This window comes from Acomys russatus, chromosome 10 (assembly GCF_903995435.1).
Source record: "Acomys russatus chromosome 10, mAcoRus1.1, whole genome shotgun sequence".
Taxonomy (NCBI): Eukaryota; Metazoa; Chordata; class Mammalia; order Rodentia; family Muridae; genus Acomys; species Acomys russatus.
The window spans coordinates 30,055,411-30,077,832 of record NC_067146.1 but is presented as its reverse complement, the minus strand read 5'-3'; the positions used below and the strand labels follow the sequence as shown (position 1 = coordinate 30,077,832).

General features: G+C 36.2%; 1 non-coding gene across 1 annotated transcript; it reads left to right on the top strand.

Moving 5' to 3' along the window:
* The first annotated feature begins 22,023 nt into the window (after window positions 1-22,023).
* LOC127194907 (small nucleolar RNA SNORA17) lies at window positions 22,024-22,155 on the top strand. Its single transcript, XR_007831299.1, has one exon. It is a non-coding gene; the product is annotated as a small nucleolar RNA SNORA17 (small nucleolar RNA).
* Window positions 22,156-22,422: the final 267 nt, after the last annotated feature.

The window sequence follows — 22,422 nt, the reverse complement described above, 5'->3', positions numbered from 1 at the left end:
AAGCAGTGTTCTGCACATGCACACACAGAAACACACACACACACACACACACACACACACACACACAATCAAAACACACGGAAATACAAATTAAGAAGAGCTTCTTGAATTCTCAAGGTAGGTTAAAGTGTATTAGGGCAACATGAGAGAGATCGGGGATTCAAGGCACTTTCCTCAACATAATAAAGGCTATATACAGCAAGCCAATAGCCAAAATCAAAGTAAATGGTGAGATATTCAAGGAAATTCCTCTAAAATCAGGAGCAAGGCAAGGCTGCCCACTCTCTCCATATCTCTCCAATAGAGTACTCGAAGTTCTAGCCAGAGCAATAAGACAACAAAAGGAGATCAAGGGTATCCAAATGGGAAAGGAGGAAGTCAAATTATTATCCCTATTTGCAGATGATATGGTAGTGTACATAAGTGACCCTCAAAATTCCACCAGAGAACTCCTACAGCTGATAAACACCTACAGAAAATTGGCTGGATACAAAATTAACTCAAAAATGTCTGTAGCCTTCCTATACACAAATGACAAGCTTGCAGAGGAAGAAATTAGGAAAACCACACACTTTACATTAGCCACAAGCAAGATAAAATATTTAGGAGTTACTCTAACTAAGCAAGTGAAGGACTTGTTTGAAAAAAATTTCAAAACTCTGAAGAAAGTGATTGAAGATGACATGAGAAGAAGGAATGATCTTCCTTGCTCATGGATCGGGAGAATTAACATAGTTAAAATGTCCATCTTACCAAAAGCAATCTACAGATTCAATGCAATCCCTATCAAAATACCTACACAATTTTTTAAAGACATCGAAAGTTCAATTCTGAACTTCATATGGAAAAACAAAAAACCCAGAAGAGCAACATGAGTTCATAGCTGATAATGTGGGCTATATAAAAAATTAAAAACTGTTGGTAACTTGCTATCATTCCTCGGATGCTGCCACAATTCTAAGAGCATATATAGGGGAAGGGGGTCCCCCTCAATCACAGACATAGGGGAGGGGAGAAGGCGGGAAGTGGGAGGGAGGGAGGAATGGGAGAAAACAAGGGAAGGGATAACAATCGAGATGTAATATGAATAAATTAATAAAAAACAAGTGAGGAGATCAATTGAGATGTAATCTGAATATATTACTTAAATAAATAAAAATGTTTATACATTTTTAAAAAAATTAAAAACTCTGACAAAAGAAGAAACATATATGCTATTGTTAACATTGTCTTTTATAAATAGACATTCCTTTTCAGCATTGGTTGTCTTTGTATACTATTGCTATAAATAAATATTATAACCAAGGTAATTTTTATAAAAGAAAGAATGTAGTTGATAGCTTGCATACAGTTCAAGAGGCTGTGTTATCATCATGATGGTGGGCAGTAGTGCAGGGACCATGATAGTATGTATAGAGTTGGATCATTAAATGAAACCTTCACATTTTGATCTTCAAGCGGCAGACAGAGAGATAGACACCTCAAAGCACATCCCCAGTGACATACTTTCTTCAACAATATCAAATTCTACACTAACAAGGCCACAGCTCCTAAGCTTCCTAATTCTTCTCAAATTATGCTACTCCTTTTTAGCTAAGAATTCAAAGGTTAGAATTCTGGGGTCCTGCATGCAGAATATTAGGTATGGATTCTCATGAAGTCTAGGAACCAAAATTTAGGTCTTTAGGCTCCCACAAGATTTTTTTTTAATTTTTTTTATTAATTTATTCTTGTTACATCTCAATGTTTATCCCATCCCTTGTATCCTCCCATTCCTCCCCCCCCATCCTCCCATTCCTCCCCCCCCCCAAGATTTTTAATTAGTAAGTGAGTGGTATGTTGGCCATCATTCTGACATTTTGATGCCCCACTTTTTATCTTTCTATGTTTTCAGTCCTTTACTATTTACCATAATTATTTCAATTGTTTAACTTCCTGTCTAAAATTAAAGATGTGAATGGATAGTGCTCTGCATTGACAACACTAGAACGTCCTGACTTTGTCTGTATAAATAATTTTAAAGGTATTTATGCATTCTAAATAAAGAAAATTTGAATAACAAAAAAAGAATTCAAATAAATAAGCCTCTTTGGGCCATTCTAATTCAAAGCACCACAGTAGTCTAGTGTCTTATATACTTTATTTCAATTTGAGAGAAAAAAAAAACACTTAATGTGCTTGAGTGTTTCTTAGTAATTAAGGTGGAAGTACATCAGAAATAATACAGTGAAATGAACAAAAATATTTTATGTTCATATTCATTTGCACATGCTGACCATTTTTAATTGCTCCAATTTATCTGCCTGAAAGAAATTGTTATTACTTTTTTATACAAAATATAAAGTTATTTCTAGTGTCCCAACTTACATATTCAATGAATTGTGTGTATGCAACTTGAGTTTAACAGTGTACTCAACAAAAACAATTTCTAAATTCGTAGTATAAAGCTAAGGTCTGGAGAAGTTTTTTGACTTACCTAAAATGAGTATAGCAATGGAGTCTGGTGACTGTTTATTGTAGTTCTACATGTGGGAGCCACTGATGGAGGCTGCATAATTCTCTTAGAACCTATACAAAGAGATGAAACTTCATTATAAGTAACATGCACTTTCTAGTATTTCATTTGCTCTCCATTGTATAGATAGGTTTAATTCAAATGTGGGCAAGCTGTACAGATAGAATTAGTGAATGCACAAAATAGAGTCTGAATGCCAGTTATCAATATAAATAGTAGCACATTTAGATATAATAAATTTCAATGAGAAAAACAAAACAGAAACAAGGGGAGAAGAAACTTTTCTGCATTGATAAGGAGAGCACAACGTTTTATCTCTTATTCAACGAGGAACAATAACACACCATAGTATGTTTACTATGTAGCATGTAGCTACTGAGTGCAAGTCTCTGAGTGTATATGTTCACATGGGTGGATATGTAAACATAGAATAGAGAGATTGGGTTCGCCTGGAGTTGGAATTATAGGCAGTTGTTAGTTTCTAGATTTGGGTTCCTGGAATTAAATGTAGGTCATCTGCAAAAGCAACATGCACTCTCAACAGCTAAGCTATCTATTCAACCTTCAATCTGGGATTTGAATTTTCTCTGGCACTATAAATATGCCAACTATCAAATACTTTGAGTTTAATTATACTTGTAAAGTAAATGGACAAGTATAGTATATTACATTACACATGGTTACTATTATTTGGACATTTTACAAACAACTAAAAAGAAATAAAGTCATTAATATATACCTAGTGGTTTTAGGCCTTGCTCCATGTTCTCTGAATAATTCATGAAGAAATCATCTTAATTTAAGCCTGAATTTGGAGAGATAGACAAGGTAGGTGCCTGACTGTCAATGAGCAGAGGATATCTGAAGGTACACAGCAATACCTTATTCCAAACTGCAAAAAGTGATGGAAAATGGCCTTCTACAGCTTTGCATGAGGTTTTTGGTGTATATTGTTACATAAAGAATACCTCAAAATAAAAAGAATACAATAAAGTACTGACTATTAAGAAATCTGAAAAAATCATTCCTGAAGGAATGAACATACATGTGAATAAAAGCATAGGATACATATTTTTCCCGAATCATAAGCACTTAGAATTTCCTCAGCAAACTATTTGGGCACATGTAGTTGTGATAATAAGTCCATAAGGACAAGGATACAGATAACATGCCACTTCTTTTAATTTCTCAATAAATGAATCAGTCAATGAAAATCACTCTTCTAAATATATTTTTGTCTATAACCTGATTCACCTCAAATTTCAGGCTGATTTATTAAATGGCTTTTGACATTAAAACAAAAAATCTAAGGGTTTTGATATCTGTGCATGCGTTTGTAGATCTCCTATGATAATCTCATGATATTGTATCTATTGCTCATTTTCAGTGTCCTTTCATATTTTAGTGCAAAAACTAATCCTTACTACTTTCCTTAGAGAATTACTAGAAAATTTTATACAAATTACCAAAGGAAGTACTTTGAGTTGCATAGTGTATTAATCAAGGTTCTCTATGGTGGTAAAATTTAGAGAATATATATATATATATATATATATATATATATATATATATATATATATATATATATATATATAGAGAGAGAGAGAGAGAGAGAGAGAGAGAGAGAGAGATAGTATATATTCTCTAAATTGTACTACCATATATATAGAGGGGGGACTGGGTATTAGAGTGACTTACAGGCTATAGTCCAACTAATCCACCAACTGCTGGCTATGAAAGAAAACTTCAAGAAATTGTTCAGTCCATGAGTTTGAATGTCTCAGGTAGTCTTTAGTAGCTGCTAAAATCCTGAACCAGTATGCTCTAATGCCAGTGAAGAAATAGACTTGCTAGGAAGGGGGAGAGCAAGCAGCCAAAGAAATAAAGCTTCCCTCTTCCAAGTTATTACATACGCTTCTAGCATTAGGTGTGTCCCAGATTAAGGTCTTTCCTCCCACTTTAAGACCAAGATTAAAAGCATTTATATTCTTACCTCAAAAGTCCTGACTAGAAGTGGATCTACCCCCTTCAAACCAAGCAAAAAGTATCTCACAGGTGTTCATTGTATTTCTGGTGTGTAGTTCATTCAAAAGATAGTCAAATTGACCACCAAAGATAGTCATCATTAAGTCCACCCTTGACACATAATCATAATTTTCAAATGAAACCAATAAGATTAGAACAACATCTAAACATAATAACTATTCCATGTACAGTTGCAAGCACATCATATATTTAACTAGGTCATAATTACATCTAACATGATATAACTATCCTTGGACACCTACAACCACAAGACATGAGAGCACCAAGTGAGGTTCCAAATGATCACCTGCACTCTAGACCTAAACTTTCTTATCTTTTTCTGGAGAAGCAGTCTGATTTCCCCTATGGTAATCTGCATCAATCAGCCTTCCTAACACCTTACTTTCTTTTTTTTTTAGACTGTTGGTTTAAAGTTATTAAAAGCCCAAAGTGACCAGGGAACACTGATTCAAAGCATATATTGCCTTTTGGAGATCCCTTTCCCAACTGTCCAGGCTGCTGCAGCCTAATTAGCACTGTAACTGTGCCTTCAAAAAGACCATTCCAGGTTTCTATCAGGCTAGATGCTTCAGGATGTTGGTGAACCTGGTAAGATGGGGGATTCCATGATTATGTGCCTACTGTTACACTTCTTCAGCTGTGAGGTAGATTTCTTGGTTGAAGCAACACTGAATACTGAGTGTAATATGACGATGGTGGACAAGGAATTCTGTAAGCCCACAGATGGTGATTTTTGCAGAAGCATTGTATGCAGGAAAGCAAATCCACAACCAGAAATAAGTATTTACTGCAGTGAAATAAAGCATTGTCCTATCTATAAAGGAAGCGGTCAAATGTAGTCAATCTGCCATCAGCTTGCTGTCTAATTTCCCCAGGCAATGATGCCATATCGGAGTCCCAATGGTGGGCTCTGCTTTCGCAGATCTAGCACTCAGAAGCACCTGTAGCCAGGTAGCAATATGTGTTGTTGATCATGTGCACAACCTCCATCTCTGCCACCATGGCTACTTTGTTCATGAGCCTATTGTGCAATGACAGGAATGACTGGGGTATATCCAGAGAACGGGTGACCCTGTCCACCTGATAAGTGAGGTCCTGCACATCTGAAGTCAGCTTTTGGCAAGCATTTAATGGCTCACATATATCTTTACTTCCTCTACCCACTAAACATTGTGTTTCTTTCTTGGTCATGGAAGGGGCCAGTTGCAATAACTGATCCTTCACCTTAGAAGATATATCTCTGTATATCACATACCAATGAACTCATAAGAATTTCACTCATGCAGAAGGCTCTTGAATACTGGTTTCTTTTATTTATCATTCCCTGATACATATATGTGTTACCAGCAAGTCCACAGTGGTTGCTACATCCTGCTCACTTGATCAAGTCTGTATAATGTCAATATAGTTCACCATTTTGATATTTTGCAGAAGAGATGCGTGACCAAGACACATTCTAACTATGTTATAACAGAATGCTGGATTGCTGATATATCTTTGAGGTAAAAATGGAACAATATGTTGCTGACCTTGCTAATTGAAATATAATTGCTCTTGGGATCCTTATGGACAGATACCAAGGAAAAGGTATTTGCTAGATCAATAGTTACATACCATGTATCAGTAGATGTGTTCATTTAGTCAACTAAAGACACCACACAGCAGTTGCAGTTGAAGTCCTTATATGATTAGGTTTTTTTTTAGTCTCCATGATTCATCTGTCTTCTGCACTGGTAAGATAAGAGAGTTAAAAAGAGATGTGTTGGGAAACATCACCCCTGAATCATTCAAGTCCTTGATGGTGGCAAATTCCTCCTGCAGTGGAATACTGTTTTAGGATCACTACTTTATTTGGAAGAGGCAATTCTAAAGGCTTCCATTTAACCTTTATGACTAGCCCTCACTCCACACATCAGGGAACCAATGTGAGAATTCTAAGTATTTCAATTATATATTCTATGACTTGGGAAACAACCTCAAGATCAGTTTAAGGACCCATTAGAACTACTGTGAGCTGTCTTTCAGCCAACATTCTATTAATTCCTTGTTATCCATAAGTCACTACTTTAACTGGAGGGCTTCAATGTTTCTTGGGATGTCTCAGAATCTGCATCTAGTATATCCCATTTATATCCAAGAAAGTCTGATTGTTTCCTTTCCCCTAGTGTACAGTCACCCTTGTAAAAAGGTCAGAGATCCCTTGAAGGAAGGAGAGGAAGGGTAGCAGTGAACTTTTAGGTATTTGATCAAGGTCCTTCCTCACCGGAACTTGGCACCACTTCATTTAAGGGGATCTGGGTCTGCAAACTGGATCAAGTCTCTAAATTGAGTCATGATCCAATGCTATTGGGTTATTTTTCTTCTTATATAGATAAAACAAAATTTTAACAGTCTTCTTACCTTTTCATTCCTGGAAACAACATAATTGATTGATTACCTAGTACCAAAGGCCCATAGGAGTCATTCCACCATGAAATTTACTCTGCCTGTGCCATTATACATTAGGTCATAATGAAAATTACTTCATCTGTGCTGCCCATTACAATAACTCCTATCACCTTGCCTTTGGCTATTCAGTGCTACCACTGACCCCTGCCACTTTGGGTCCCAATTAAATCCATTGCATTTAATTCATCCAACTGAGCAGCAGCATCTCCAACCATAAGGTCTGACACAGGAGAAGAATGACAACAAAACTCTTCAAATGTGCTTGTGCCCCTCATAATTTTGTATATTATAGGATTAGTGAAGGGCATGTCCTCTGGGTTTTGCTATTAAAAAAAAACAAAGTCAAGAGACATCAGGCATCTCCAACTCCTTTGCTTTATACCATCTTTTGCCAAATGCTTACACCAACAATTCAAACAATTTTTATGCTTTTATTAACTCTTTGAGCTTCTATATTAAACCTGGACTCTCTCCTTGGAAGGCCTGCATCAATAAAATCAGCCTCCTGACATAGTTTTTTGTTCTGTCCACCATTATCCTGTAGTCCTAAAATTCTTTCCCAATATATTCCCCAGACTTCTGCTTAAGTGAATTTCACATTCACTGAGCTCTTTAGTAGTGCAGTACAACTCCTCATAGAATATAGTTCCTACCTCCCCTTTAATAACCTGCTTAGCCTTAAATCTGGTTGTCTAGAGGCAACTATTTAGGAAGTCCTGGGAGAGGTTAGTATTGTCTTCCTACCGTTTACTTCAGTGATTGCAAGTGGTTTAGCATACAATGAAGATTTATTTTTCCTCAGTCGAAGGTGAAAAACACAATACTTCAAGGGGTAGGGGTGTGAGTACATCTTCCACTGAGAATGCTAAGACTACCTCAGGTAAAATAATCTATTGACAATCTGAGAATTCAAAGGTCTCAGTTTCATTAGGGTCCTCCCACCCATCCCAATGGTGAGTGATATGATATCAGTCTTCATGGATTAATGGCCTTACTTTAACTGCCAAAACCCTCTGAGCCTGGGAGTTGAACTTTTGCTGTAATTCAGCCAAACCTATAAAGAATGTTTAAGTGTAGCTGGAACCCCTCGATTTTTATACAGATTTTATTATAATTATTTTACTTATTCTTGATTGTAATCCCATTGCTTTTATCCTCCTGTTCCTATCCTCCTTCCCTCTTTGGCCTTATTCAACACACAGGTGGGGTACTCCTCCCCCACCATCAGACACCAACTTTCAGGTCTCATCTGGATAGCCTGTGTCCCCTTTCTCTGTGTTCCCACAGGGCCTCTCTGCCAAGGGACAGTAAACAAATTGGAGTCATCAGAAGTTCATGTCAGAAGCAGTACCCACTCTCCCCTCCCATTCCCCCTTTGCCTTTTATTTAGTGTGTCTATCTTGTTGTTTTTCTCAAAGAATCAGCTCTTGATTTTTTTTTATTCTTTGATTGTTCTCTTTGTTTATTATTTGTTGATTTTAGCTCTGAGTTTTATGATTTCCAGCTATCTACTCCTCTTTGGTGAGTTGGCTTCTTTTTGTTCTAGAGCTTTCAGCTGTGTTGTTGTGTTGCTAGTATGAGATCTCTCCCATTTCTTTATAAAGGCACTTAGTGCTAGGAACTTTTCTCTTAGCATGGCTTTCATTGTGTCCCATAAGTTTGGACATGTTGTGCTTTCATTTTCAGTGAATTATAGGAAGTTTTGAATTTTTTCTCATCCCTTATCCAGGGATCATTGAGTAGAGAGTTGTCCAGTTTCCATGAGTTTGTAGGCTTTCTGTTGTTTCTGTTGTTGTTGAATTCCATCTTTAATCCATGGTGGAATGATAAAATACAAGGGATTATTTAAATCATTTTGTATCTTTTAAGGTTTTCTTTGTATAGTACAGGATTGATTTTGGAGAATGTTCTGTGAGGTGGTGAAAAGAAGGTGTATTCATTTGTGTTGGGGGAAAAGTTATGTATATATCAGTTATGTCCATTTGATACATGACATTTATTAGTTTCATTATTGCTCCATCTAGTTTCTGTCTTGATTATCTGTCTCCTGGGAAGAGTAGGGTGTTAAAGTCTCTTACTATTAATGTTTGGAGTTCACTGCATAATTTAAGCTTTAGTAATGTTTCTTTGATGAGTGTGGGTGCTCCTGAATTTGGGGCATAGATGTTCAAAATTGGAACATCCTCTTGGTATATTTTTCTTTATGAGTATGAAGTGTTCTTTGATTAGTTTTGATTGAAAGTCTATTTTATTAGATACTAGAATGGCTACTCCATCTTGCTTCTTGGTTCAGTTTGTTTGAAATATGTTTTTCCCACCCTTTACTCTAAGGATATGTTTATATTGTGTTTCCTGTACACAAAAGAATTATGGTTCTTATTTTCACATCCATTCTTTTAGCCTGTGTCACTTTATTGGGGAGTTGAGGCCATTGATGTTGAGAGATATTAATGACCAGTGGTTGTTGGTTCCTTCTTAGTATCGTCTGCAGGGTTGGATTGTTGCTATGTACTGTTTAAACTTGGTTTTGTCATGAAATGTCTTGTTTTTCCATCTGTGGTGATCAAACATTTTGCTGGGTATAGTAGTCTGGGTTGGCATGTGTGGTCTCTTAGTGTTTGCATTACATCAACCCAAGATCTTCTGACTTTCCTAGTCTCTGTTGAGAAGTCAGGTGTAATTCTAATAGGTAGCCTCTACATGTAAATTGGACTTATTCTCTTTCTACTTTTAATACTCTTTCATTGTTCTGTATGTTTTGTGTTTTAATTATTTTGTAGCAGAAGGATTTTCTTTTCTGGTCCAATCTATTTGGACTTCTGTAAGCTTCTTGTATATTTATGGGCATTTCTTTCTTTAGGTTGGGGAAGTTTTCTTCTATGATATTGTTGAAAATATTTTCTGGGCTTTGGAGCTAGGAGTCTTCTGTTTCTTCTATTCCCATTATTCTTAGATTTGGTTTTTTCATAGTGTCCCAGATGTCTTAGGTGTTCTGTGTCAGGAGCTTTTTAGAGATTTTCTTTGACTTTTGTATTGATTTCTTCAGTCATATCTTCTACCACTGAGATTATGTCTTCCATCTCTTGTTTTCTGTATATGATGCTTGTGTCTATAGTTACTTTCCTCTTCCCTAGGTTTTCCATTTCCAGGATAGTATCAGATTGTGTTTACTTCAATGATTCTCTCTCCATTTTCTGTCTTGAATCCTTTTATTCACTTCCCCATCCTGTTTGACAGTTTCCTGTCTTTCACAAATTTAAGTGATTTGTCTAAATCTTTCACCTCTTTTTTGAATATCCCTGTTCTAGTTTGAGGGATTTATTTTTCTTCATTATGACCTATATAATTTTCATAACCTCAGATTTGAACTCCTTCTCTTGTGCTCCAGGTGTGATAGTGTCTCTAGGGCTTGTTGTGGCTGTGGGATTGCTGGTTTCTGGTAGTGTCAAATGGCCTTGGGACTTGTTGCTTGTGCTCTTAAGTTGACCTCTTCCCATTGTGATGTCTATAGTGTTAGCTGGTTTGCTGTGGTCTCTGATAGCTTTGGGGGTAGATAGAGATAATGGGGTTTTAGTCATGCACCCTACTCATTTTTGCTGTTGGCTCCCTGGTTATGACCCATGAATGCCAGGCAACCAGGGAACAGGTGGAAAGATACTTAGAAGAGAGTAGGGAAATTTCAGATATAAAAATTACTGAAAATAAACTCATATATATGTTACAAAAGATAATTATCACAGATGTGAGCCAGATATGTTTTTGTGTGCTATGGATGTGTATTAATATTCACAGAGATAAAACTAAGAGATTATTCACATGATGCCTCACATACATAGAAAGCAGAGGTTTTTCCTTGGTGTGAGAGCAGTAATAACTGTGAGTTTAGATTATAGATTAGATTTATTTCAGTATCTTTTCTACACGTGGTTTTAGAACATTTTTTCTTTGACTATATTGGTCGGTCAGATTTTTTTAAATTTTGCAAATTACACATTTAAGGAAATCACATTCCCACATTCCCCTGCTTATTACATGAATTTTAACATGAACCACATGTGCGTATATTAACTATAGTATTGCAATGTATGTATTTGATCCTAATTCCTAAAACATTGTTAATAAGGTAAATAAAAATCACTTGAAATTGAGTAAATTCCATAGGAAATTATAATACGTTGAGTTAAATTGTTCTTTAAGTTTCTTAATATGTGGTCTGAGATTGTATTAAATAGCAGGAGCTTAGACACAAGGCAATGGATCAGTGACCCTAGGCAAATTAACCCATCAAAAATGAACAAGCTCCCAAATACTCACCAATCAGATGAACATGACTCAATCAACATCAAAATCAATGAGGTGAAAACAGTCTGCCATCAGTGAAAATCAATGGTGGTGAAAATGAACTTCCTTGAACTTGACTTTTACAAATTTGGAGCCTGCCTTGAATAATAAAAGTGTATTTTTGGCAGAAAAGAAAACTGATTCATGCTAGTAGCTTTAATATGCTCCAAGAAGTAAAATAATAATTTTATTTTACATCATGGGCATTGAATATGTTTTAAAACTTCAATAAATCCAGATTTTTGAAGTGTGAAGAGAAAAATTACTCTCTTTCAGATTTAGAGTGTGACATCATATAGGTAAACAGAATGTGTAACTTACTAAAGCACCAGTAAGCTCTTCACTCTCCTGTCATTCAACGAGTTAGCCCAGCAATTCCAACTTCTTCAAAGAGATAAAAATGATAAAATATAATCTTAATTATAGCTTAGAATATGATTGTTAAACTATAAGTATGTGTGATATTATTTGTCTTATAGCTTTGTCTAAAAATTATTTTATTTGCAGTCTTGATTATTTAAGAACATTTGTTATTAGTGTCTGTTATTCATTCTCCAATTTAATTTGTTAGCCAGTTCATTCTGTCAACATTCTTTTTTTTTTATTTTAGAAAAATTTTTATTTATATATTCATTCACTTTACATCCTCTCACCTTCATAACTCTTCCTTCACTGCCCTAGTCCTCAACTACGTGAAGATGTCCTCCCCTAACATATGACCTCAGCCTTTCAACTCTCATTTGAACTACCTGTATTCTCTTCCTTTGTGGCCTGGAAAGGACACCCAGGCCAGAGGAAATGATCAACTTCTGGGGGCTGGAGTCCATGTTCTTTCTACACATCCTGGCCAGCATGCGCTATCACTTGAGTTTTTGATCTTAGCCATTGTGATAGCTGTACGATGGAATCCAAGTGTTATTTTGATTTGCATTTCCCTGATGACAAGGGAAAGTGAACATTTCTTTAAGTGTTTCTTGGCCATTCGATATTCTTCTGTTGAGACTTCTCAGTTTATTCTATACCCCATTTTTCAACTGGGTAATTTGGTTTGGTGCTGTTTAATTTATTGAGTTCTTTATATTTAGCCCTCGGTTAGATATAGAACTGGTGAAGATTTTTCCCATTCAATAAGCTGTTGTTTTGTTCTGTTGATAGTGTCCTTTGGTTTACAGAAGATTTTCATTTCATGAAGTTCCACTTATTAATTGTTGATTGTAGAGCCTGAGCTATTTTTGTTCTGTTCAGGAAGTTGTCTCCTGTGCCAATCAACTCAAAGATCTTCCCTACTTTTTCTTCTAACAGATATGGTAGGCTGGGTATGAGGAAGATGTCAGAAGATGGAAAGGTTTCTCATGCCCATTTATTGGTAGGATTAACATAGTAAAAATGGCCATCTTGCCAGAAATATTCCACAGATTCTATGCAATTCTCATCAAAATACCAACACACTTCTTTACAGACCTTGAAAGAACAATTCTAAAGTTCATTTGGAAAAAAGAAAAAACCCGAACAGCTACAACAATCCTATATAATAAAAGATCTAGTAGAGGTATGTCCATCCCTGATCTCAAGCTGCACTATAGAGCAACAATGGAATTGAATCAAAGACCCATGTACACACCGGTGGACAATTGATTTTTGACAAGCCAAAACTATACAATGGAAAAAGATAGTCACTTTAATAATTTGTGCTAGTCTAACTGAATGTCTATGTATAGAAAAATGCAAATAAACCCTTATTTTTCAACTTGCACAAAATTATAGTGCAAGAAGATTAAAGATCCCTCACCATTCTTCCTTCCTTCCTTCAAGTATAAGGCTGCTCCCGAATTTCTAAAAGGGAATACTACTTTCACATCAATACAAAATTATTTTTCCTACTGCACTTGCTTCTAGATGAGTTATAAGAACTTGGGTAGTACATATGCATTCTGAAAAATATATATACATATATATTTGTGTGTATACATATATATATGTATATATATGCAGGCATTTCCAATTCTGGTTAAGATAAATGTAAAATAATGTTTAAGAGTTGTAAAAGATGTTATTTTTATTTCACCTATTCTTATTATAGAAATGTTTAGTGCAATATATAACATAAATTACTCACAAATTAAACAAAATTGCAAGTCAATTTACTCCACTTGAACTATGTTCTTTCGTAATACATACTGAGTACATCCAGGATAGGGCAAACAAGAAATCAAACAAACAAAATCAAAACACAAAACCAAACCAAACCAATACTTAAGCAAAAACAAAACAATTACTGTTCTCAGGAGTACCAATATTAAACTTTGCTATTTTGAGATAGATTCCATTTAAATAGATTGTTTCATATCCCCATTATAGCTAACCATAATATAAACAAATATGAATATTATTATATTATTATAAAGAGCATTAATATTTTGATTAACATACCCCAAAAGTATTTTGAATCAAAAGATTGTGTTAAATATTTTTGTTATTTTAATGTATCTATTTGTTTATACCTACTTTCAATGTCTGTTTTTCTTTATCTTTCTTTCCACAGTTTAGTGGCTAGTGAAAGAATAGGTTAGGATTCCTCCATGGTTGACCCTGCCCATTCACTGGCTAATCAGTCACAACTGTACATTGCTCTCCAATTCTAACAGAGGCTACATCCTCTGGTCCTCAATACAGTGTTTCTCACACTGCATAGAGTCATTCCCACATGCAGACCAATTTGGACTTCAGACCCAGTGACAGTTACCTCAGGGGTTTGCCACTGTACATTAACCCTTAAACTCCTCCTGGGTCTCAGCTTTTCCTGGTGGGTATATTCTTCCTTTGTAATCTCTTCATGATCTCTGTATGGAGTAACCTAAAAAGGGTCTCCTCAGATTATGCGGTACATGCTCAGAAACTGCTGAACCAATATCTAACCCCTATTGGAAATCAATATTGATGTTCTTTGCATAAGCTCTTTTTGTAGAGACTTTAATAGAATCTTCCATATTGGCAGATTATGAAAGGGCTAGGCTTTGAGAAAGTTTCCTCAGGTTCTGATGAGATTCAAGCATTACAGTTTACTCACTTTGAGTAGTTCAGAAAACTGTAGTATATATTTCTGTAACTTTTAAATAAACATAACAAATGTTACAACCTTTTTTCTTGTAATGTTATCTCTTACTTAATTTAAGATTTTTTTGTAACCAGCACCCTCAAGTAAAAACTGTTACAATGATGTTGCTTTACTTTTAATTATTGATATATTCATTCAAAAATTATTTCTTGGCTCTTACAAATTGCTAGGCAGTGCTGTGGCAGCTTAATATTGACTTATAAAAGCGTTCTTTTCTTGAATTCGTTTCTATGGGGTAATACCATATTTGTAGAAACGATACAAGGGAAAATTATAAAAGTACATACTGTGTACAGTTGGATAATAAGGAAAGGATTTGTCAAATTATCTAACATAAAAATTTTAAATCTTTCCTGAGGAAGTGACTTTTCACCAGGTAAATGAAGAATTGTGCAATTGGCAAAGATGTGGTAGAGAGTAGCACAATGTAAGGGGAAAAATGTTCAGAACATCATACTATTAAGCAGAACAGACTCTGGAGTTAATGGTAGAGAAGAGCCAGAGGTCTGTAACAAAGTACAGTGCAATTATTGCTTTTAGCTGAATGTAAGCATAAATTGAGCTCACACTTGATAAGCAAGTAAGGAAACATGTCAACTTGCCCCTAAAGTAGCTAGAGAAACATACTGATCCACTGATTCGGGTATGAGTAATCAATCGTATGATTTTCCACACTCTGTTTCCCTCTGTGCCATGAGAGCTACTGGGTGTACTTGACAAGATTAAAAGATTCTTCATGTAAAGTTGTCTTTAGCAAAAAGGCATTTTTTTCTATAAATTTGCAATATAATTCTCTTTCATTTCTCAAGTAAAAGTTGGACGTAATGGCTGCTTTTTATTGCTCTGACAAATACCAAAATACCCATTTTAGATCAGTTTTAGCCCATAGTTAATTGTATATATAATTTTTAGGCAGTGGTGAGGGAACCTATCAAGGTAGATGGCTATAGGAGACTAGAGTTATTTACCACATGTTAGCCAAGAAACAGAGAAACTAGAAGAGTTCAGGGATATGATATTTTCTACACTGATTTTTTTCTACAATGTATTTCATCCAATAAATTACTTCATCTAAACTTCTTATAATTCCCCAAAGAGTAATACCAGCCTTGAACACATGACGATTTAGTGTGTATTTCATACTCAACCTATGACATCTGAAATTAATATGGATGATGTCAGTGGGTCTTCAGCAGGCAGTGTTGTTATCGCTGTGAAAGTTATTTGACTGTTATGCACCTTTTATACTGTGATAACAGTACAAAAGTGTATTGTTTATTTTTAATTACATTTCTTTTTATAGAATCTTTATTATTGGGTTTTAGTTAAATAAAAAGAAGAACAGTAAGTTAAGTGTAACAGGACATAAGAATCGGACTTTCTCATTGCATTCCTTGTACTGACATTTGGTAAATGTCTGACTGTTGGAAAACTTAATGAACCTTATATTTCTTTATCATAATTTCTTTCATAATTTGTGTACCTCTCTCAAATAAATTGTCATAATTAAAGGAGATAGTTCTTTAAATTGTTTCAAAGATCAGGTGTTTCATAATTAATAGTAAAACTAAAACTTCTTCCTGAAAGCAGAGAAAATACTTGCATGAGAACATGGTAACAGAACTAGACTAAAACAAAATATTTCGAATTCTTTACCACTTAAATTTTATTATACTATGGAATGATCCTCAATAACCTACTACATGTATGAAAGTTTCTTAATTGTTTGTTGAGTGAAAATGTAACCTGACACCACCAAACCAAATCATCCAATTGAGAAATGGGGCTTGGGTAGCGGTTTAAGGTTTACTGCCTGTGTTGTCTTTGGCTGGTGCCTTAGCTTGAGTGGGACCCATGGGCCCAAATCTGCCTATCATAATGTTCTACTTGTAGGTTTCTAGGACCCTCTGGATCCTTCTACTTTGCTATACTCCCATGCTTCTCTCATCTAGAGTCCCAATAGGATGTCCTCCCCTCTGTCCCAGTTTCCTGGTAACATTCTCTACAGTTGAATGGAGAGTGGGGTATGACTTTCACACGAACTCTGGTGCCTCATATTTGACCATGTCCCCTGGAGGGGGAGACCTGGTGGTGCTCAGAGGAAGGATAGCAGGTTAACAAGAAGAAACTTGATACCCTATGAGCATATACAGGGGGAGGAAATCCCCCTCAGGAACAGTCATGGGGAGGGGAATAAGGGGAAAATGGGAGGGAGGGAAGAATGGGAGGATACAAGGGATGGGATAACTATTGAGATGTAACAAGAATAAACTAATAAAAAATAAATAATAAATAAAAAAAGAGAAATGGGGCTTGAAACTAAACAGAGAATTCTCAACAGAGGAATATCAAATGGCTGAGAAACACTTAAAGAAATGCTCAACATCTTCAGTCATCAGAGAAATGCAAATCAAAACAACTCTGAGATTCCATCTTACACCCAATAGAATGGCTAAGATAAAAAATTCAAGCTACACCACATGCTGGCGAGGATGTGGAGAAAGAGGAACACTCTTTCATTGCTGGTGGAAATGCAGACTAGAGCAGCCACTTTGGAAATCTGTCTGGTGCTATCTCAGAAAACTGGGAATAGGGCTTCCTCAAGACCCAGCTATTCCGCTCCTTGGAATATGCCCAGAAGATGCTCCAGCATACAACAGGGACATATGCGCAACCATGTTCATAGCAGCCTTATTCATAATAGCCAGGACATGGAAACAGTCTAAGTGTCCCTCAGTAGAAGAATGGATAAAGAAACTGTGGTGCATTTACATATAGAATACTACTCAACTATTAAAAACAAGGAATTTCCAAAATTTGTGGACAAATGGATTGAACTAGAAATGATCATAATGAGTGAGCTAACCCAGAAGCAGAGAGACTCAAATAGTATATACTCATATACTCACTTATAACTGGACACTAGCCCAAGGGGCATATATCATGAAAATCTTTACCTATCAGGAAAGTGGGATAGAGGTGAGGACATCCTAAGGTGAGAGAAATATAGGAGATAGGGAAATAGATGGATCTAGAAGGTCCTAGAAACTTACAAGAACACTATGATGGGTGGGTCTGAGCCCAGGGGTACTGCTCAATCTATGGCACCAACTAGGGACAATATGTGCAGTTGTCGTCAAACCTCTACATAGATCTAGCCAAGGGACAGGATATTCTCCACAGTTAAATGGAGACTGGGGACTGACTTTCACACGAAATCTGGTGCCCCATATTTGACCATGTCCACTTGATGGGGAGGCCCGATGGCACTCAGAGGAAGGATAACAGACTACCAAGAAGAAACTTGATACCCTAGCATCATATTCAAGGGGAGGAGGTCCCCTCAATCACAGTAACAGGAAAGGGGAATGGGGTGAAAGTGGGAGAAAGGGAGGAATGAGAGGATGCAGGTGATGGGATAGCAATTGAGATGTAATATGAATGATTTTATTTTTCTTTTTTTTTTGAATATATTTTTATTAATTTATTCTTGTTACATCTCAATGTTTATCCCATCCCTTGTATCCTCCCATTCCCCCCCCCCCACATTTTCCCATTATTCCCCTCCCCTATGACTGTTCCTGAGGGGAATTACCTCCCCCTATATATTCTCATAGGGTATCAAGTCTCTTCTTGGCTACTTGCTGTCCTTCCTCTGAGTGCCACCAGGTCTCCCCCTCCAGGGGACATGGTCAAATGTGAGGCACCAGAGTACGTGAGAAAGTCGTATCACACTCTCCACTCAACTGTGGAGAATATTCTGACCATTGGCTAGATCTGGGAAGGGGTTTAAAGTTTACCTCCTGTATTGTCCTTGGCTGGTGCCTTAGTTTGAGCAGGACCCCTGGGCCCAAATCTACCTATCATATTGTTCTACTAGTAGATTTCTAGGACCCTCTGTATCCTTTTATTTTGCTGTTCTCCCATGCGTCTCTCATTTAGAGTCCCAATAGGATGCCTTCCCCTGTGTCCCAGTTTCCTGGTAAGTGAAGGCTTTTGTGGGACATGCCCCTTGGGCTAGTATGCAGATATAAGTGAGTATATACCATTTGACTCTTTCTGCTTCTGGGTTAACTCACTCATCATGATCATTTCTAGCTCAATCCATTTATCCACAAATTTCGGGAATTCCTTGTTTTTAATAGCTGAGTAGTATTCCATAGTGTATATGTACCACAGTTTCTTTATCCACTCTTCTACTGAGGGACACTTAGGTCAATTAAAAAAATGTAACCTTGCCTGGGTATCTTATTCAGTTTTGTAGCCTCAGGCTTGAGGCCTAATCTTCTGTCGAAGAAAAGAAAATCTGAAAGGTTTTCTCACATCCCTACTAAGCTGCTTAAGTGTATACAATTCTATTTCAACAACCATTTTCACATTTTCCTACTCCAATACTTTAATGTTCTGAATATGGCATGCACTATCTTTATTCTTTGTCAACTACATCTAAACTTGTATTTCTACCTGGTTGCCAAAGTCAGAAACCTAAACATTTTCTCAGAAAACTCTCTCACTGTATGCCATCTGTCCTAATTGTACGGTTAAATGATTCACTCACATTCTCTTAGTTTATAAATTTATATCATAATTCACCTTTTAAACTGCAGTCTTTTCCATTCAACTTAATCCAACAAAGTCTGTTATTGTTAATCTTAAGCATATGTACTGATTAAAGTATATTTGCCTTTAGCAAAACATAATTTGCTCTTTCAAGGTCCTATAAGATGTTTTTGATGACTGTTGATAGCTGGCATGAGAAAGCTGGTGGAACACATCAACATAGTCAGGTGACCAGTTTTTGCAAAGAGAAGCAAGATTTGCTTTTACAGATTTTCACACAAAAATACAGTACACTACATACAACAAGAAGAGCCAAGAAACAACCAGGAATTATATAAATGTTACATTCATAATGTTTTGGTTATTTTTATTTGGCAACCTTGAAGAAAACATCTTTCTTATCTTGGTGAATCTAAAATTCTGAATGCAAATCATTATCTATCATATCTCATCTCTACCAAATTCTAACACCTATCTAGACCTAAAAATAACTTAGCCCCTAAACAACTAAGCTTAATTGTAAAACTAAACTATGTGGTCTTCACCCCCATCAGAGACTTGAGAAAGAATAAAACTTAATTACCTGACTAAACTGGAGATATAAGCTAGCAGTTCCAAAATGATAAAAATGACAGACAGACAGTTTGCTGCTTGATCAGTCACTCAAAACTCTCTTAACTTTGCAGTTTAATGTCAGCCTTCATGTTCATGGAGTATCATGTTCAGTCAGTATATCCAACAGACATATTTGTGAGGCAGGAACTATTGAGGACTTGTTTTACAATGTCTTGGCAAAGTTTGGCTGTCAACTCTGCATGCATTCAAGCTTGTCCATTTTTACACAGAATTCTGTCTGTGGCAGAAATGATGACAATATGCCCAGTGGCTGTTTTGTCACATTTGAAGCCATTCACAAGGAGTTTCATTGATACTCATCATCTTCTTTGAGGTAGACTAGGTGTTGCCAGGAGTTTACCTGTCATAATGTCAAAGTCTATTTAAAAGAATAGAAACATCTTTAAATGCAATATTCTGTATGTCTCTGAGGTTTATATCTTTATATATTTTACTTTATTTATCTATAGAATTGTATCTATCTGTTAAACCTATGATGTAGATTTTTGAGCCACAAAATGAAATTCTTTAATTTATAAGATAATCCTTGTAAAGTTCTGCTTCCTGTATGTCTTCTCACTTTCTACTGCTTCTATATCTATCATTCCTATGGATCAAACTAGAATCATCTTGGTAAAATATCCATGCAAAGCCCTCTTGTCTGTAGCCTCTCAAAGCATAAGTGCACTTACACACTGTCAGTTATTTCAATTATTTTCCCTCTCATTCCCTCATCTGTTTTCTCCATTGCCAATCTGGCAGTGTCTTTATGGCCAGACACAATTTGTAAGGCCTAGTGCAAAACACAAATTCAGAGCATCTGGCTTTAAACACAATATAAATCTGTTAATCTACTGTGCTTTGTATCTGGAAATGTCAAATTGTTTTTGCTTTTTACTTGATATTATTGAATGTAGAAAAACTAAAACTGAATTTGGAAACTAAAATTTCCAAAGCTTTATTATTCATTGTCATACTGTACAGTGTCAGATGTATAGAATAGAAAACATTCACAAAAAAATACACGATTACAGTTTGATACCTTATCCATGAACTACACAATTTATTCTTACCAGAACAACAAAACGTAGTAAAACTTAGCATACTTGTTTATTTTTACACACTTGACATGCACATATTATACCAGTGTTATAGCTTTAGCTTATGAAAGACTGAAGAAAGACTAAAAAGAATTGAAAGTATGATTATCATATCTTCCTATATTTTCTCTATGTCACCTTTTAATATATGTAAGTTATCTAGTATAGGAAAGGAGCAGATGTAACCAGTGGTATTTGGTAGATAATGTTGCTCAGAAAGGCCCTGGTTTCTGCATTTGAACAAGGTTCTGGATTGGAAAGAAAGTAGAGTGCCAATGTGACACAGTTACCTTGTACTCACTGAATGTTATTGATTTCTCATTCATCCTGGCTTCAGTAAAAGGTGGTTTCATTTTTTTAGTCTGAATGCCACATGCAAAGTGGGCACAGGGAACAAAGTACATATTATTGTATGTTTCTGATGTGCATGATTTATTTTCCCATTGGTGTTCTCTAATAAATACACACTCAATGCATTAATTTGGAATGTCAAGTCAGTCATATCAGACAATTACATCGTATACAGAATCCGTGAATTTGGCTAACTCTGCCTAGATGAGAGTTTAGACTCTCTCTCTCTCTCTCTCTCTCTCTCTCTCTCTCTCTCTCTCTCTCTCTCTCTCTCTCTCTCTCTCTCTCTCTCTCTCTCTCTCTCTCTCCCTCTCTCCCTCTCTCTCCCTCTCTCTCCCTCTCTCTCCCTCTCTCTCTAAAAGTTCAGGTTATATCAGGTTTCACTTTGTTGGTAAATATTCTGACATTGTGATTCCAAATACTGAAGTACAGTTGGCACTCAGAATCATCTATCTTAGCATGTGCCATTTATTTTCTTTACAGTTTTACCAGCATCTTTTTTATAAGATCAAGAGTTCTTTTTTAAAAAGATTTATTTATTTATTATGAAGTATACAGAGCTCTGCCTCCATGTACACCTGCATGCGAGAGGAGGGTATCAGATCATATTATAGATGGTTGTGAGCTACCATGCGGTTGCTGGGAATTGAACTCATGACCTCTGGAAAAACAATCAGTGCTTTTAACTGCTGAGCCATCTCTCCAGCCCCAAATCAAGAGTTCTTGACAGGAGAAGCCTTTGGTGGAAGTTATACTTTTCCTCATAGCAGAAGAAATAGAAATTATTGAATAAGTAAAATGATATGTAATTATAACTGCCTGCCTTGTTCTTGAATCATACCTGAAGTCTAAATTATTAGACACATATGTTTTACTGAACAAAAATTCAGCATAATTTATTATCTATATAAGCTATTAAAGGCTGACAAGATCATGCCCCTAGAGGCATCACAGGTGTGGCTGCTGTGTCACATGTGCATCAATAGGTGGCAGAGAGGAGAGAGGCTATGTCTGTACTCATTGTTCTGAGCTATGAACATCTGAATGATTAATACCCTAACATTCCCTGAAAAAAAGCAAGTCTGAGATGACCACCAGTCTGGTACCAGGGCCCAGATAGGGAAGTAGCCAGATATGACTACCAGTCCAACACCAGACAGACACTTTTTGGGAGCAAGCTGGAGACTAGAAGAACACCACCTGGGACTCCAAGTGATCTGGGCAGGAGTGATCTTCAGACAAAAAAAAAAAAAAAAAACCCTTGCAAGGGGACATTCTGGCAGACTTGAGTCCTCATAGAAGACTGGAACCATGAGGCCTGGACAGAGAGC